This window comes from Dromaius novaehollandiae, chromosome 1 (genome assembly GCF_036370855.1).
Source record: "Dromaius novaehollandiae isolate bDroNov1 chromosome 1, bDroNov1.hap1, whole genome shotgun sequence".
In the NCBI taxonomy this organism is placed as follows: Eukaryota; Metazoa; Chordata; class Aves; order Casuariiformes; family Dromaiidae; genus Dromaius; species Dromaius novaehollandiae.
In genome coordinates, this window is record NC_088098.1 from 132659542 (window position 1) to 132678435 (window position 18894).

General features: G+C 42.1%; 1 long non-coding RNA gene across 1 annotated transcript; it reads left to right on the forward strand.

The window, feature by feature from the left end:
- The first annotated feature begins 5347 nt into the window (after window positions 1-5347).
- On the forward strand, window positions 5348-7694 carry LOC135323869 (uncharacterized). Its single transcript, XR_010385377.1, has 3 exons — window positions 5348-5648; window positions 5964-6053; window positions 7473-7694. It is a non-coding gene; the product is annotated as an uncharacterized LOC135323869 (long non-coding RNA).
- Window positions 7695-18894: the final 11200 nt, after the last annotated feature.

An 18894-nucleotide genomic window follows, 5' to 3' on the forward strand; every position in this document is an offset into this window, starting at 1 on the left:
ATTAAGGATGATTAAGATGATTAAGGGACTGGAGCATCTTTCATATGAGGAGAGGCTGAGAGAACTGGGACTGTTCAGCCTGGAAAAGAGAAAGCTCGGGAGGGGGGGGTGGGTAGGACCTTATCAATGTTTATAAATATCTGCTAGGAGGGTGTCAAGAGGATGGGGCCAGACTCTTCTCAATGTTGCCAGTGACAGGATAAAAGGCAATGGGCACAAACTGAAACACAGGAAATTCCACTTGAATCTGTGAAAGCACATCTTCACTATGAGGGTGGTTGAACACTGGAGAAGGTTGCCCAGAAAGGTTGTGGAGTGTCCATCCTTGGAGATACTTAAAACCCGACTGGACATGGTCCTGGGCAACCTGCTCTAGGTGACCCTGCTTGAGCAGGGTGGTTGGACCAGATGATCTCTGGAGGTGCCTTCCAACCCCAACTATTCTGTGATTCTGTGAATGGACTAGGTGTTCTCTTAAGGTCTCTGTCAGCCCTGTTTTCTAAGTTCTACGATATAGCTGAAGGATAGGCTAGGTGTACATACATATACATCTGATGAAGTGAAAGAAAAATAATCTATGATTTGCAGATGCATAGACATTTACTGCTGAGCATGGAAGACAGCTCACCTACAAGAACAGTGAATGCAGGCTTGTTGGTAGTCCCCAACATAGTGTCCAAGCTGTATAAACAGGGCTGATCAGCCTGTTTTTCCCCAGTTAGTGCTTCACATTTTGACTTATGTCCAATTTATAGCCTTTGGCTAGGCTTTGTATCTCTAAAGCTGTTAGTAAAGACAATTATATAAATATAAATTACAGATGTACAGCTTTGGGACAACACACTTTGACTCAGAATTGTCTTCATACTGCTCTGTCACGTTCTTCCACCTGTATCTAGATTGCATATTGAGTCATATTGACAGTGCAGTTGGCTATAAAGTGAGACACCTTCAGCAAGGACACAAAAAAAACCCTCTTACTTTTTCTCCTGCCTTTGAGAATGCCTGTATGAATTGGTGTCATGTTGACTAGGTTTTAGACAAAATCATGGAGTTTTTGCATCATTTAAAGGATGTAGCACACACTGTTGGAGGAACTATGGATCAAGGGCTGCAAGCTCCAGAAATCTGGTTATACCACTTCTCTTGGCTGGTCACAGTCCATTCACTGTTAATTGCTCCATGGCTGTTTCCCCACATTTAAAACTCAAATGAGGAAGGCTGGCTGCCTCCAACAGGGAGTGGAATGAGCATATTTAATCAACAATTTAACAGCACGCAGGAAACACAGTATAATATACCAATGTGGAGTTCTATAGTATTCAGATCAGAGAACCCTTATTCATCAGATCATTCCTATTAACATTCTCTCTGTTATGTTTTATTAATTAAGTGTTAAAATGAACCAAATAATACAAAAAAAAGTAAAGGGGAAGTGAGTTTTAACTACTCTTTAACTAGCCCATTTTTTCAGCTTCCCATAAAAATACGGATGCCATATGATCATTGTCAGGGCCCTGCCCGAGCATTTGTTTCTCAGCATACCACAGTTGTACCAGGCCTGTGCTTGATAAGAGAGTTTGGATGTACCTCCATGCTGTGTCCAGCTTCTGCTGTCTTTCCTGTCACTGACATGTCTTTCTCATGCCTCGCTGTCAGTACCCATGAATGAAGTCAGGGACTGGCGACAATTGGAAAATAGAAGAGGATCAGTTAAAACCTTTAAATAGCAAACCAACCAACCAACCAATCAAAACAAAATAGCTACATTGCTTTAAAGCAGAGTATTGGCCATTTGTACATCCCTGATTAAATGTGATCACTAAAAATGCACCACAGCCATATCTCAATAGCCCTTAAAAATGTCCTGTTACTTGTTTACCCCATGTTGCCAGGTGGAGAATATGCAGGGTGGTAGCTGAAGATTTCTGAGGACTTTATTGGGATAAGACAAAAGTCCATCTGGTCTTATTTTTAAGTAATAAAAGCCACCATGACAAAACAAGCAATGTGCAATGCTGAAAGAAACCTGTTGCAGTAAGTCACAGGTGTACACCTTATAAGCAGGTGAAACACATACAGCATTTGATGGAGAGCACTTATATGTAGCACATTTTCAGTTTAGCAGAAGCATTAGATATTTAAGCAGATGTGTACTGAAAGTAAGAAAACATCAGGGTCCTTTTTCTCTTACGTGCTTTTCATAGGAGTGGCTTGATTTTCTGATCGTTCCTGATGTTCCTAAGATAAAAACAGAAACAAGGAATTCCTCATTGTACAATCTGTATTTGACTTTTGTACATTTTTTTTGTTTGTTTGTCTGCTTTTGCCTTCTATGAAAGCTACATTCCAAACAGCACTTTTCACTCAGGAATATAGAATTACATTTTACTGTAAATGTAACTTGTTATGTTACATTTTAATCAAGGAGCTGGTGTTTTACATGGGTAAGTGCCCATCAGTGTTAGACAACACACAATTAAAATAGAATGACAAAACCTAATTTTCTAAGGCAAATGTTTAAAATGGCATATATGCTTATTTCTGGATCAAAACCCTTTATCAATCCATACACTGGCTTTCCTAGCAAACCCGAACATGCAGACCATGGCAGTATGAATCATCAGCTTGCCTCTGATCAGAATTCAGGGTATGTTCTGGTTTGTGTATAATACTAATTGAGTTTGGCTTTGCACCTGAAAACACACACTTTATTTTGACTGCATGGGAGTATCATATAAGGAGACACTCTTTTATATTTCATTGAAATATACTGTAATGTTTGAGCAAATCATTAAGAATATTTTTTCCTCAAGGCTGCTGCAAGCATACATTTTAGTTTATGGGAGATATATGTTATTCCTAAGACTAAAAGCAGTTTTCATTATTCTGTAATATTTCTGTCACAGTAGTACTTAGAGTACTCTTGCTGTTTCTGTAAAATTCTTCCAAAATTTGCTAAATTATAATAATCTTGAAAGTCACTATTTGCACATGCTTAGCAGATGGCTCCTAGGAGATGGCTGCTAAAACCACACTGCATTTAGCATGCTCAGACTGGGGCTTTGCAATTGCTTTTTTTGGAAGCCAGGGGCTGCTCTGCTCCCTGGCAATTCTACTAAGTTCAGGGAAATTGTTTTGCTGTTCTTTCCTATGCGTCCTCCTCTGGTATCATGGAAGGTGAATTAGTCAGACTGGACTGGAGAGGAACAAAGGTGCATGGAGACAGAGATGTCTGAGAACTGATGGGGAATAATGGCGCAGAGGGGAAAGGGGACCAACTGGTGGGATATAACAACAAGAGACAGAGTGAATCCCAGGCTTGGGGAACACATTGCTTACAGGAGTGGACAATGAATAGAGAGAGAAGGGTCCGTAAACACTTGCACGCATCCTCCTCTATGTATTGCTGGGTTTCTCTTCAGCTGCCACAGAAGAGTAACAACAATCACAGTAAAGGGAGTGTTGCATCCTTCGCCAGGGAGGGGTAACTTTCCCTCTTGGCTTGAGAAGTAGAAGTCCATATGTTAGGATTTCAGACCTGCAGATAGGCCCTCTAAGATGATACTGTGTGCAGGAATTCCTGCAAAGAAGGAGAAGCCGTTAGCTTTATAAACAAACATCCCCCTCCCCACTTTTGAATTTACTTATGGATGTATATTTAAAGACCATTCAGGTTGTCCAGTCAAGCACTGAAATATTCAGAAACACCTAATTCAGGATGTCGATGCAACCTTCATTTAATCTCAGTGTGCACACATTTTTTACCCACATGGTAGCACTTTAGTCTTTTTTTAGGACTGAGTCCTTCCGTATTAGGTGTCCAGGATCAATAGAAATTTGGGAAGGAGTCAGAGTTGCAGACTGAATGAGTTTATTTCCTAGAGACCGGATGCTGTGTCATTTGCTGTAGATCCTGGAAGGAAGCTGTGACTGAACAAAACAGAGGCTATCAGAAAAAAAAAAAAAAAAGTAAGATTCATGAGTTATGTGAGTTATGTTGCTGTATATACCCTCTTGCAAATTAGATTTTGTCCCTTCCTCTTACTACTACGTCTCTGCATCAGGACTGTGATCCTTGAGTATTGGGAAGCACAATTTCGTTTGGATGAAGGGATTGGAGGAAAATGCTTGAATGGGGAAGAGCTGCAGTAGGGAGGGGAACTCAGCCTTGGCTTCTGAAATGTTATCTGTCTTTGTGTCAGGGCAAGGGCATCTTCTGAGCAAAAGAGAAAATCGAGGTAAGTAACACTAATCCCTGGGTCCTTGATCTGTAGCCAGAGGTCCAAGTGGCTTCAAAGGGCCTGGGTAGCAGTGAAACTGGCTCCAGCCTGAGACGGGAAGAAACCAAGCACAATATGAAGGTTTGCCAGGGTTTTGGCATGGTCAGCTCAGATGTGAGAAAAAAAAACTAATTAAAAAAGGAAGCCCCTCAGTAAGGGGCAAATCAGGGTTGAGGGAGATTGGTAAGCTTCACTGTCCCTTGGCAAAGCCACTTTCTCACTTCGGCCCATTTACCGTTGCTGAGGCTCTGCTGCTTTCAGCAGTCACTGGGGATGCCACCAGCCCATCGACGCATCAGCAGCCATAGGCTGTAAATATAGGTGATTACTGGGGGAAAAAAAGCAAACTATTGCTTGTAAAGAAAGCAGTGCCTTCCCCTTGCAGTGACTGCAGTGCCGAGGATTCCCCTTGCCTCAAGTTCTTGGAAAGAGCCTGCGAAGGAGATCACCAGCGCAGGAACAACGATTTCACTCAAACCCCTCCTGCTGTTTTAAGCTAAGATTCCCCATTTTTTGCCCACTTCTAGGCATCCCCTCTGGCTGCCACTGATGCCTAACACAGACACGCAAAGCGCTGTTGCATCCCTACCCTGACACTTGATTTTTGTATCAGATCCTAAGGCTTCTCCTCTTGGTCGTTCTCCTTCGTCCCCCTCTCCACCTCCCCAGTGCCACTCGCACTGCCTGGCCCAGGGTGGAGCGGTGGAAAGCGGGGAGCCCCCGGTCTCGCTGGCTGCCCTCCTTCCCCCCACGCTCCCACTGCCGGCGGCCGCAGGGGCATGGGTGGACGTCCCCTTTTCGGGGGCAGAGGAACAGGCCAGAGAAAGGGCAAGAGGCAAGGAAAGGCCCTGACCCGGGGCCTCCCTTTGCCCCTCACTGGCGGGAAGGCCCCTGCGGGCAGCGCAGCGCTGCCTGCTCCCGGCGGCGGCCACGGGGCGGCGATGTGGCGCAGCGCTCCCGCGCGCGCTGCGGGTCCGGGCCGGGGCTGGGGCCGAGGCCGGGGCTGGAGCTGGCGTCGGGCGCAGGGACCCGGCGGGGCGCCCGCGGAGAGCGGCCATGAGGCGGAGCCGGGCGGACGAAGGCCGCGCCGCCATTTCGCGGCCGTGGGGCGGTGAGGGGGTGCCCTGCGAGGTGTCTCCCTCCCCGGCGGGATTTCCTGTCGGAAACCCGTTTGGGCTTGGCTGGAGACTGCTCCACCAGGCCGGGGGCAGCCTGCGGGTTTCACCTCGCTGCCCGGGGATGCTTGTCCTCCCGCATGGGCTGACCAGACGCGCTTCCTGCCTGGCTGCAGGGCTCGACGCCCACCTCACACTGCTGAGCGCTGAGGTTATTCCCCACGTCACCAGTGAAGAGGAGTGCTCGCTGGTGGGTGACGCTTTCCTGCCCTCTCGCAGCTCCCAGGGATGGGCCGTGACTGGGTTCAGCCTCTCTAGGAGGCTGCAGCGTGAGCGCAGCTGTGGGACTTCTCATATTGTTTTGGGAAAACAAGTCAAACTCTCTGAATTGGATGCTTCGGCTACTTAGATGAAAAAAGATGTGTTATTTACTGGTGTTAAGCTGCATTAGGTATGTGGGTGTTACCAAGCCAGTATAACAAATATGAAACAATGCCAACGAAATATTTCTGCCCAAATGAAATTGTCAGGCTCTCTTATTCTTCTTCTTTTCCTCCCCTTCCAGATACAGGTGGACACAGCTGCAGAGGAGCAAGGCAAGTCTACAGCCATGGACAAGCAAGGCAGTAGGCTTCAGCAGCAAGGGATTGCTCTGGTATGGCGCTGAAGTGTGGGAAGTCAAAGCATCTCTGAGCAGCAGCAGCAGGAGCAGATGGGTGTCTCCGAGCACGTGTCAGAGTGTCTTGGCAACAGTACAAGATCTGCAACTTTCCTTCACTTATGCAGAAAACACGTCATGTAGGCAGTGCAGTGGTGCGTGAACACAGCAGTGTAGGCTTAGTTTTGAAAAATTTGCATCGAGAGCAAAGGCTTGTTCGGTTGGCGTAGGGAGACAGAGTGAAAATTTTGTGACAGGGGCTATGGCATTTCTCTCTCCGTCCATTAATTGGTTGTTAGAAATCTGCAGTGCAGTCATGTTTTTTTTTTCCCCCTCCTTTTCCCTCCTTCAAATTATTTATTCTAATAGTAATACTAGTTTTAAGTGGTATAGAACATGAACTAGTTTCTCTGGTAACCGAGTCAGTTAAACGCCCACGCAAAGTTAAATGTGTTAGGTGCAGATATTATCCGCTTTAAAAAAGATGTGGGTTTTGAAAACCACAGCAGTAGGGCAACAGTATATGTTCTCAGGGAGTTGTTCCAGAAAAAGTTTCATGTACCATATGCAGATTTATATCTAGGTCCTGATCTTTTGTTTATACACACATACGGAACTTGAATATATTAGCTTTATATTGATTTCTCCAATGGCTTCAGGATTATATACTTTTTTTCTCAGTATTTCATCCTTCTCTCATTCCCCCTCACTCCTCCCCAAATATAGAGAATAGGTGACTGTGAAACAGCATGCAGTAGGAATACAGAACAGGTGAATAAGCTTGCAAATGCATGCTGCATTGCTTCATGCTTTATTTGGTGGAAATAAAAATGTGCACTGTTTAATCTGCCCTCTGAAATTATATATGGGAATTGCAAAGGCTTTTGTAGATAACTTCTTTTTAAAAGCAGTCTAAATATAAATGTGACCTTTGTGATCTTGGTAGTTTTTTGAAAGCAAATGTGTGCATGTATAATTAAAATTATTTTCAGAGGATGAATTGTAACAATGAATCTGACTAATAATCCTTGTTATGTTGTCTTGATCACAATCGGTAGTTTAGTCTATAACAGAAGCTTGGAGACTTATATAGCACTTTCTCTAGTGACACATCAAACCACCAAATATTAAAACATTAAGATTTTTAAACATATTTGTCTTGTTTCTATATATGAAGCAAGATTGGACTAGTACCTGAGAATGGAAAGATGACCATAAACAGAGACTGAGCCTGAAAAGGCAATTTCATTATTCTGTTTGAATGAAGTTAGAAGGGAGACCAAAAGAATAAATAGGGAAGTGTGAATTAGAAGGTTTTACATTCTTTGCTTTCTTATTCTGATCATCAGTCAGAAAAGTAGGTATGTTTTTTGTTAAATATGTTTCTTATGCTAATGCTGTGCCTTTTAATTGCAGTGCTTCCAGAGTGGGAAAAGCCTGACACAAATACAGAGAGCACCTGAAAGTGCTCTTATGCAGTACTTGTTATTTCATAACGCCCCTTCCTGCACTACAACGAAGTATACAACATACTGTGAAATTCTGCACCAGAAAGCTGGAAAGGATGCGTAACATTTCCCAGTCTACAGAAGCCTGATGAAGATTGATCTGGGTGATTGGTAATAAACACTTTTTATAGCACTGCATAGTTAAAATTTAATCCATCATAAATGGCAGTGAAAACATTAGTTGGAAAAAATGCTTGACCTGAAGATAACAGAAACATATTTCTGTCCTCCTTTGGGTCATTTGTATCATCCTGTGGTCACATCACTTTCTTAATCCTGCAGGGAACGTTTCCCTCCAGGCTTCTGCACATTCTGCTGTCTCCTCCTGGTGCCAGACACAGTATTTTCTGCAGCATCTTTTTCAGGTGCTTCCTGTCTCTCATTGCCATAGAGACAGTATGTGCATATTAGAGACACCGCAGAGATATGCTCACTCAAAATCGGGGATGGATGGAGAAGGCAGACCATGTGCAGACCTGTAAGCTTAAAGGATTTTGTGGAGAGGATTTTGCAGCAAGGCCCTGATCTGTATGGCTGTTTCAGTACAGAAGGGCAACAGGCTCCAGAAATCCTTGGTAGGGGAAATGATCTCATGAGATGCAAGCAAAAAGCTTAAGGAATGCATTTTCGATGCTCTGGGTCATCTGAACCAAGCTCTAAAGCTATTTGTATTAAGGATGATGCACAGCATTATTCCATACTCTCAATAGTAACAAAAATGCTTTATATAACAGGAAGAGTGTCTTATAATAGAAGAACTAAGCAAGGATTCCAAACAGCCTTGATTCCACTCTGCGGCACAGTGTTTTTGCGTGGTCCTGGCCAAATTATTTCTCTGCCTTAGTTTCCTCTCTGCAGAATATGGGTATTATTTTTTCTTTCCTCTTGTGTGGGCTGGGATTTATTGCATGCATTTTGGGGTTTCTTGCATGCATTTTGCGGGTTTCTTGCATGCATTTTGGACAGACTGGCTCCATCCAAGGCCAAGTGCCTCACTGCATGGCCCATCAGTGGGTATCTTGAGTCCAGCTTGTGTTAAGCAGTATTGCCACTTTGAGTCCAAGCTACAGATGGAGTAACAACCAACAGTGTGGGTACAAAATGCATGGTGACAGTATTCACTGTGTGTAACCCTATGCTTGGGTCCAAACTAGAACTAGCACTTCTATTTTAAGAGGAGTGTATATGGGTTACTTATGTTGTGAGTAGCAGCTGTAGGGCAGAATGTTGTTTCTGCTGAGCTGGAGGTACGTGTTTCTTCCCCACTGTCATCTCCCATGCTTGTAGTTAGAGGGTAGTTGAGAAGAAGCAGGGAGCAGACTAAATTATGCCTCCCCTTCTCCACAGCTAGCTAGTGCACGGGAGGAACTAGAGGAACTAGAACACACTGCATCAGGAACAGACCCAGAACATGAGGCATGCAGGTGCTTGGTGCAAAGACCCTGAGCCCTGTCCTGGCCAAGCTGGCACAGCCACATTGTGTGCTGTGATGGGTTATTGGCTTGGCTCCCCAGGATGGGGGCTGGTTAGATAAGGATCTGTAGAATGGCAAGATTGTGTTCACAAACCTACACCTGGGCTAAGAAAGCTTGACTCTTGGTGGGGCTAATTAGCTTCTCTACAGGAACACATGGAAAAATGAGTTGCAGTTCTGCAGCTAGCATAGTGGTCTCTATACTGAGTACAGTCCCATACAGACCTACTGTGATTTCACATTCTCGTTGGGAGAATCCTTTTGCTCGTGGTGCAGTGGTAAAGCCACAAGCACAAGGGTTGCAGCTGCCAGTAAAGAGTCGAGGTACAAAGGTGGTATGCATCATTGCTGTTGTTTCTATAATGATAACTAAAAATAGTAAAGGCCAGCATTTACAGATACAGTTTCTTACTGGTGTTGCAACACTTCCAGCCCAGCTTAGCCCCGTTTTCCTATTTCTTTTTTTTTCTCTCTCTCTCTTCATGACATAGGTGTCTTAGTCCACAGCAGCACAAAAATATGTGTAAGAATATGTTGGCATGTTAGGATGTTATGAGCACTACTATTATTGACTGTGAAGAGAAACCAGCTTGTAGGAAAACTCAGTGTAGGCTGCACAAAGTACCAGAGACCTGTGCCTACCAGGTGAAAGAGTGTGTAAACTGCCTGGGCATGGCAGGGTAGGGAATATGTTGCCCAAAAAAGGAGATGATGGGTGACAGTTCTCCAGCTTTTCTGCTCCCAACCTTCTGTGGTAAATTAGCAACTGAAACTCTCCATACAGCTCTCATATAAAAAAGCTCCAGTGTGAGTATTTTTTACTTTTAGGTTTATGTGTATATATTTACATTCACTTACTCAGCCCACAGCTGTTGTCCCCACCTCACACAGAAGTGATGGAGAGCATTGCTCAGCTACCCACAGCATGTGGAAATCCTTCTGCACATTTGGTCACGGGGTCAGGCCTGGGTTTCCTTTTAGCTGGGGCCCTCCAGTGCTTAGGTTGCCAGGCAAACAACACTGGCTCTGAAGTAGAAATGTGTAGTGTAGCAGACCTTATAAGAGCTTTACATTGCTTTCATCAGAACTTGGATTAAGCTCATAATAATGGCCTTCATGTGCTGCAAATACATTAGCATACTTTCTCTGAGACAGAGCCTGGTTCCATTACACTGGTTCCTGTGGCACACAGGAATTATTGCCTACCAGAGAAGTGTTAAGTGAAATGTCGCCAGGGGATTATCACCTCCCTTTCTTGCATGGTTTTGCTAAACTGAGCAGGAGAAGAGGAGCTCCCACCACCCTGCTAGGAAGCCTTAAAGAGGAATCTGATTTGTGCCCTGTTTTTTAAGTTGTTCTCAATAAGGAGGGAAGAACAGCAACTTTTAACCATTGTTTTGCTCCATATTTTTCTACTATGAAGATTTGGCTTTCCACAGCTCATTCCCAAGTGCCTTTGTGGAAAACCCTGGGAACCTTGCTGTCAAGTCCCAGGGAAAGTCACTTGATGTGAATCTCTTACTCTCCTCTTTCCTTGTGTGCTCCAAACACATCTCTGGTGGGGTTTTACTGTACGTACATTGCTTACAAGAACCAACTGTAACATTGGTCGCTTGTACTTTTTGAGTTCATTGTATTCCTTGTCTTCCAGCTGGTCGCTCTCATCTCCGCTAAGATTAATATGCTGTACTGCAAACTCTGGTTATTATTCACTGTGTTTATTGCCTAATTTTGATTTATGCAAACCAGCGTCAGCTCAGAATAGGTGTATGTACTCCTCAGCTTGTGTACACATGCAGTCGATGGTGAGATGAAAATTGCTTGATGTTGGTATTTTATGATGCTAGATGTACATCCTGGAATGTATTTCAATTGTGTAATGCTGTAGTAGCAGGCAATCATAAGACATTTTCTATAACCAAGATAACACCTGGGACAAAGATAGGTGGATTTAGGCAGTGATAGATTAAAAACTAATTGTGGTGAGATACTGATGCCACTTTAGAAGATTAAACAGTTAAAATAACACTTGAGGTTTTCAAGCTTCTGTTCATAGCAATACTATCTTGGTCAAGCTGAAGGGTTCCCCTTCCTTTTTATTTTGCATTTTTCCAAGTACCCCCAAACATACAAGGGACCTGATGTACAGACACAAAGGTGCAGGTCCTGCCTGGGGAGGGGTGTAGGTCCTGCCTGGGGAGGGCCACAGGCAGGGCAGAGCACCCGGGACTGGAGGAGAGGATGCAGTACAGCACTGTAGCAGGAGCTGGGGTGGGAATGGCAGGGAGTTTTTGAGTGTAGGGCACAAGGCACCACATCACCCATGCCTACCAGATATGGTCCCTGTTCTCACCCTGAGAAAGCATCATCTAATCTTTGTGAGAGAAATAAAAAACACAAGTAGGCAAATAGAAGGGAAGGAGGAGAGAGAGGGAGATAGGGAAGGCAAAGATCACACAGTTTCTCACTGAAGCGTGAATGTATCTTCCTGGTCCATTTAATTGCAGCCTTTTGTCCTCCCTGTCTTTACCCTCCACCCCTTCTTCAGACAACTTGCCTGGGAACTGGAGTGAGGCAAGGGAGATGCTTTGGGAGTGAATTGAATATAATGAAGTGTGTGGAGCACAGAGTTTAGGAAGAGGCACTGGATGTAGGAAGACAAACAAGCAGATGTCCTGGGCTAGATCAGCAGCTGAAGGTAACTTTCAAGTAGAGGACATGCAATCCTGAATCAAGGCCCTTTCCTAAATTACGGCCAGGCATACTTTATTGAGAAAAATTAAGGATATTTAAGTTGGTGCTGTTGGCAAGGCAGTGATGATAGGTGGTGCAGAAGAAGGCGACACCATAGACTTGACAGGGAAGTGATGTGTGGCACCCAGGTTACTGAAGGCACAGCTAAGGAGTTCAAACTTGGCATCCACAGGGTGGAGGAAATTGTGTGGTTGTCAAGTTGCAGCACTAACACCTAGAAAACTTTGGCTTCCTGTGAGGCCTCCTGTGAGACACTGTATTTTTTGTGACTCAGCTTCCATATCAGCTAAACGGATCAACAGTGTATTTTGTCAGAGTGTCATGGGATTTAGTGCATCAGTGCTGGTAAATTGCTATGAGATCTTTGGATGGACAGTACCACAAAAAGCATGTTAGTAAAAGTATCATTCTAAAAATGTTTTGCTTGATATCTTCCCATTTATGCTTTAAAATAGATATTGTTAATACCATATTCAACAGATTGAGTTAGTGTTGCTGCTAATTTAAAAGCGACTTGCAATGTAAAGAGAACTTTTGTCTTTTCTGTCGTCTTTGTGATTTTTAAAAAAGCCTGCTTCCTTTTGCTTGCTGTCTCCTTTAGAAAGAAGGAATCATTTGTCTTCATTTTTGGATTTCATGTTTGGGAGATGTAAGGTTAGAGGTGGATGAAAATTGGGGTTTTATTTTTCCAGCATTAGCTTTTGTCAAGCCAAGAAAAAAAAGTTAAATTATCAAAATCTTAAAAAAATAATTCTGATAGGGAAATGATGAAATGGCCATATAAAACAGTTTCTGAATTACAGTTTTTCTGTAATTGGTATCTATTCAAAATGTTCCTACCATTATTTTGCCCCAGTTGGAGCAAAATGTAGGGCTTCCCATTAGTGGGGAAGGCTATTTTGTAACATGGGAGATAAATCTGTTCAGGAAAACTGTCCCAAACAAATGTGGGACATTGAACTATAGTTTACATCAGGGAAACATGCCATTACAGTGAAATCCAGCTGAACTGCTTTGAAACATAAGCATTTTGCATCAAACTAGAATATTTACATTTGAATAGGATACCTAAACCAAGATATTTTGTTAAGTTTTTCTGGTTAAAATACTGAAAAGAAAATTCAACATCAGATTTCCCCCTCCCCCCAACAGTGTGGGAGATGCATTATCTGTTGAAAAATGTTTACAACGTAAACTTTCTGATCCAGTGTTACATAGGATCAATTCAAAATATATTGGGTCTAGTGATTGTCTTTTAACCTCTCCCATACAATAACATAAGTATTTGTTAGTTGCTATTGAGATGAAAGGTGTTTCTAAAATGTTAGCTGTCTGGTAAGAGGACAGGATAATGTTATGAGAAACATCTTGCTAATTAGTAACTTTTTATTTCAATGAAAAAATATTTTAATATGTTGCTTTACTTTTTCTATAACTGATTTAATTTTATTTATATGTATCTGTAAAATATGCTATATCTATATTATGTATTTTATATATAAAGTCAGATTTAATGTAGTCTGCATTATACAGTTATCAAGTTAGGTTTCAAGGTAGGTATAGAACAAGACATGGGAGTTCAGATAATCATATACATATGTGATATATTTCTGTATTTAAGGGAATTTCATTAAATTTAAGAGCCAGAATTTGGCCTTATGTTATGATACAATACTAAAAAAGTTCAAATTCTAATTCTACATATTGTTGTTGCTGAAAAATCAAAGGAAGAAGTGGTATGGTACACAGAGTACACCTATAAAAATTTCATTTACCTCAGAGCCATCCATCAGCAAAAAGATAACTAACCAACCCTTTGTCAACAGAGTGCTATTAAATTTATCATTTAAGTTGGTAGATAAACAAGAGTTAATGAACCAGAGACAAGTTCGTCATGATGTACAAGAAGCATGGGGATTCTCCTTTGCCTTCTCCCTTATTCATCCCTTCATACCTGTGCTATTTAGATTTGGTACCGGTTTTACTCCCATTTTACACTGGTCTTGCACTGCAGTAAATAATTATGCAAAGATGAAGACAATGGCAAATCAGGCTTGACATATTTCACGGAGCAAATTGCAGGAACTGTAGTTAGGACTCCTTAGGTGCTTGCCCCAGTTCTGCAAATCACTTGCTATGTGACCTTGGACAATTAACCTTTCTGTGTTTCTGTTTATCTAACCACACTGCCTCCCAGGGGTGTTATTAGGCTTAATTTATCAATCACTCAATACACTGTTATAAAATATTTTGAGATCTCTGCTGAAAGAGACCATGTGAGTGCAGAACAGTAGTTAGAAGGATAATTTGCCTATTAGACTTGGTTTGTAGCTGCTTCAATTTACTAGGCTTTATCAAAAGAATTTGATTCAAAATATTTAGCAAGTAGAAAATGGAGAAACACAGGAGAGGGATATAGAGATCATGGATATTTAAAAAGAAAAATTTCAAGAAGTAGTTGGTAGATGTCTTTAGGCATAATATGACACTGAATCTCTCAAACAAGCTTAAATAAATTAATATTTGTATTAATATGCATTACTCAGCAAAGTGTTCTCAATATTTTTAGCTCGCAAGCCAACTGTGAAAAAGCAGACAGGGTAAAAAATCCCTGTAAATAAGGCTATCCAGCAAAGACAATTTCTAGGTTTTCTTGTTATCTTCTTAATAGAAATTTCAGTTACCTCAGAGAAAAAAAACCAGGGAATTTGCAAGGTGCTTGTCTGAGTTCATGCATTTCTGTGACTGTAAGGTTTAAGATTCAAAGTCCACACTTGAAGCAGGCAGAAAAGATTTTGCCAGAAATTGCTTCTTGGATGTGGGAAACCACCTTCATAGAATCGAATTTTCTAATGAAGATGGTTATTTTTAGTCAGAAAATTCCTGTCAGAAACTACTCTATAAATAATAAATTGTAAACTCTGTCCAAAGTTTTATCCCCTTGAGGCTATCCTTTGCTCTCCTTACACCAGTGCAAATGGGGACTATTTGCAATGAATGCTTCCAAATTTACAACAGAGGAGGTGAGAGCAGCCAGAAAACTAAAAGATACCGGAGCCAAGGGAAAGCACAGCGGAAACCAGAGCCACAACAAACGTATCAGGCAAGGTGCAGGTGTGAATGGCAGTTTTTCTGTTTAGAGTAAGAGTAGCTCTGTGATACTGGGGAGGAAAACAGCAGAGCACTTTGCAGATAGCCTGTTGGACACATTATGCTGTAAATAGATAATGAAGAAGAAAAAAGCAATCATCAGGGAAGGCAGTAATAGAAGCTGAAAGAACTAATCTTTTAGATGGAAGAAAGGTATGGAGACATACGCATTGCACATAAAGTGATTCAAGACATGATTTTAAACACTGCTATGGGAAGATTGTGTATTATTTCATTTAGAAATCAATCCCACATACTGAACAGCTGCAGTAACATCATTTCTTTCCTGATTAAAAGGGCATTTTTTCCTCTTCTGAAGATGCAGTTAGCATTGCAAAAAAAAATTCCATTATTCTGCTTATTGCAATGCATATTCTAGGATTTGGAGAACTTGCTCCCCCAGGCAGTGAGAGTAGCTGGGAGCCCAGCTGAATGCCAGGTTCAACCTGCTGACTTAGCTTTTCTTCAGTGAGCACTGCAGCCCTTTTCCCTCCTACTCCCATCCCAAGCTATAAACTAATAAGGATTTTTCCTCCTGATGGCTGAGAAGAAAGCAATTGAAAGAGTGTCATGTCTATGCTGAAATACTTGGGAAGGGCTGACATATTATGGGGTAGCAGGGACTATAAGGATGCATAGATACAAGGAGATAATTAAAATGATGTGAAAGTGAATTTTGTAGTTTGCTAGTTCTTAAGCTGAAAGCCCATCTTTAGCTTTACATCTATTCTGGAAGCGCCACAGTTTATTTGTCCTTAGCATGAGCTTAATTCTGTCTTATTTCAAGTGAATGTTATCAAGTTCAGCAGATGAAATGACAACAGGTCTGATTCTCTACTGCCTCTCACTCTGAATAGGCATTCAGAATTGGAGGAAGCGCCTCTGCATGCTGCCAAATCAGAACCTGCTGTTCATGTTTGTGGCAGCATTTCTAGCTGGAGCTCGGGCACCATGTTGTTTTTCACTCTGCAAGGCAAAGGAGGCTCAGATCAAGGGACAGGAGTCACAGCTGCATTGTTGTTCTATCCTCAATTTAGCATACCATTACATTTTTCATCTTCTTCCTCGAAGCTGGGTGAAAAGTGGTTTAACTTTATGTGAATTTCTGTTCAACCATCAGTAAATCCTGCTTACAGGGTGCAAGTCAAAGCCACTCACGCTTTCCTTTGGGGAGCAGGCTCTGTAGGGACGGGTGCTGATAAAGAAATTTGGCTATTATTACTAGTTAGAAGCTTGTGAGTATTATTTTTCTTGGGCTGTGACACTGACCTTGTTAGGGCACCTGGTGTTGTCATATGTGGGTGATTGATTATTGTATCTTGAGTGATTGAACATAGGCAGTTTATTTTATTATATGATTGTTCAATATAGTAGATAGTGGAGGCCTGAATTTCCACTAAATGAATGCACTTTTAACTCATTTTGAGTGTGCTAATAGAGGTAACTTTGCCAGAAGAGGAACGGTGTGTGTGAGCGTAGCATTAGGCTTGATGAGTCATCCTGCTCTAGCGAAGTGATTTGCGTGCCATTGCAGGATCCCTTTCTCAGGGTTAGTAACACTAGCACAGAGGAAGTTGCTCTCTTGCTGGCTAATACTCCACTCTTTGTTCAGGGCTCAGCCCATCATTATGCCAGTTTTCATCAGCCAAGAAGTTGGAGGGAGCAAAACTCTTTGAAAAACAAAAATTATTCATCAATAGTTTATGCATCAATTCTTGAATAAATTATCTGTGAGCATCATTGAACTGCTCCGTGTAGAACAGTTATAACCCTCTGGCTTTACTCACCAAGTCCTGGCTAAGCCTTCCTTCTTCGTTTCCACTCTCTCTGGCATTTCTTCTTTCCATTGCTTTATTCATGAAGTGGTGATTTTTACCGCTCTCTGCTCAGTAATAATGTGGTTCCTATCCTTCCTGCAAGAAGAAATTTCTTATTCTTTTTATTACATATAATCATTCTTTCCTTAATTTATAGCGTGTCATGTATTATTCAGTGACATCTCTTGGCTCTGATTACAGGTTCTATATAATCTTACACACTTCAAAAATGATTGTTTAAATTACAATAAAATAATATCCAGCTCATTTATCTGGTGAATTTGTCTTTCATTTGCAGTTATCGGGGCCAATGTTTTATACAAAAGAACTTTCTTCAGGAACCTTGCAGAGAGGTGGAGCTAATGTATCAGGAGTCCTTGAGAAAGAGAAAGAAACAGCCCTGGGGAGCATTACCTGCCTCAGGGGAAAAATGTTGAGGTTTGGAGAGAAATGGCACACAATCTGCTAATCTCTTGAAGCCTGAACCAGAGTGCATTAAAGGCAGTAGGAGCAATGTCAATTGATATCAAATTGTGGTCTCAGTATGCTGTTAAAATGCTTCAGAAGGTGGAAAACAGGATGAAGCTTTATTGCCCTTTTTACTACCTACCGACTGACTCCAAGCTTTTTCTAAGAAACATATGAACAGTGAAGTCTTCTGTGGGAGTCCCTCTGCTCTCCTCTGGTGACCTGAGCCAGCAAGAGCAAAGCTCTTGCTGTGTTTTGGTTTGAATTGAGATAGCAAGAAGACTTGTGCAGAAGGTAGGATGAATGGCAGGAACTGGAGAAATGAGGAGAGGCTTGAAAAGTTGCTCTCCCTTGACCCCGATGAAATTAATTTTCAAACTACTTCTCAAGATCAATGAAATAATCTGTTCTGTGGTATTTTTCCATCAATCCAAATACAAATTGCTTCTATTAATAGTAGAAGTAATACAGTTACATATTGTGGAGGCATTATGCAAGTCCTGTTGGAAATTGAGCTTCTGTTGTTTTTAGCAGTGGACGCATGGAGAGTACAGTGTATCTGCCCCTTGTGATTCAAAATGAACTCCAGCTAATTTCAACCAAAATTTGCTGATCATTCTGTTCACCTTTCTCCTATATATCTAGTATCTCGCTGGTCCTCTCCTTGATCCCAGCTACCTGTTTTCTGTCTGAGAGAAATATAGGGAATTTCCTGATATTGAACAAATACTGAGCCACAGCTCAATCATACTGTCTAACTGCGCTTGTGCCGAGGCTGAACCCTGGAGTAAAGCTATTAGAAATATCCAGAGTTTTTGCTTGTTTTGCAAAGACCCACTGACTCAAAGAGAAGACCTCTGAATGACTTTTCTGAGTGCTCTAGGACTGAGTGCGGTTGATGGATCTTAAGGGATTAGTCTGGCTATCCCTTTAGCTCCCTGGTCCTTAGGAAATAATGCAAGAAGTCCCTATGAACTCAACATATTTTCTAGAAAGATCTATTTTCTCATGCTCCTTCAGTCTACTTCGACTTTAGAAGAGGCTGCTGCATGTTGCTGTAGCCAGTGCTCTGCCCACCAGTATGTCTGGCAGGAGGTTTCATAGGGAATCACTCCTTCATGCCTCAGCGCTCCTTCCAACCAGCTCTGAATTCAGACACTTTGATGGAAACACAAATCCTGTTTAGAGATTTTTTTGTCAAACTTCATCTTCTCAAGCTAGTGGTACATCTAGATTCTAAGCCACTGGACAGGCCAAACTGAGATCCAGATTTTGTATCTTAGGCCTGTTTAAAATCCATATTGTGAAAGTTGTGCCTGTAAAAACAGAATGGCACATACCAAGGAGTAAGCACATCTCCTCCAGGGTTACTTCAGTCTGCTACAAAAATACTGCTATGTAATTTCTGACTTGGTGTCCAGACTTCGTCTTTCTCACTTTTGGGGGAGAGGGATGTGCTGGCTTTCCATGCCTAGTTTGAGCCCCATCAGCTTATCCTTTTTGCATGCATTTGGGTTAGGTGCTGCATCAGCAACGGTGGGTGATTCCTTCCCAGCTAGCATTCCCAGGACAGCCCGGAAACCACTTCTAATATAAAGTCAGTTTCCACTAGCAAAACTTCCCACAGAAAGCTTTTTTCTTTATACACTGAATACTGGGAAAACTAA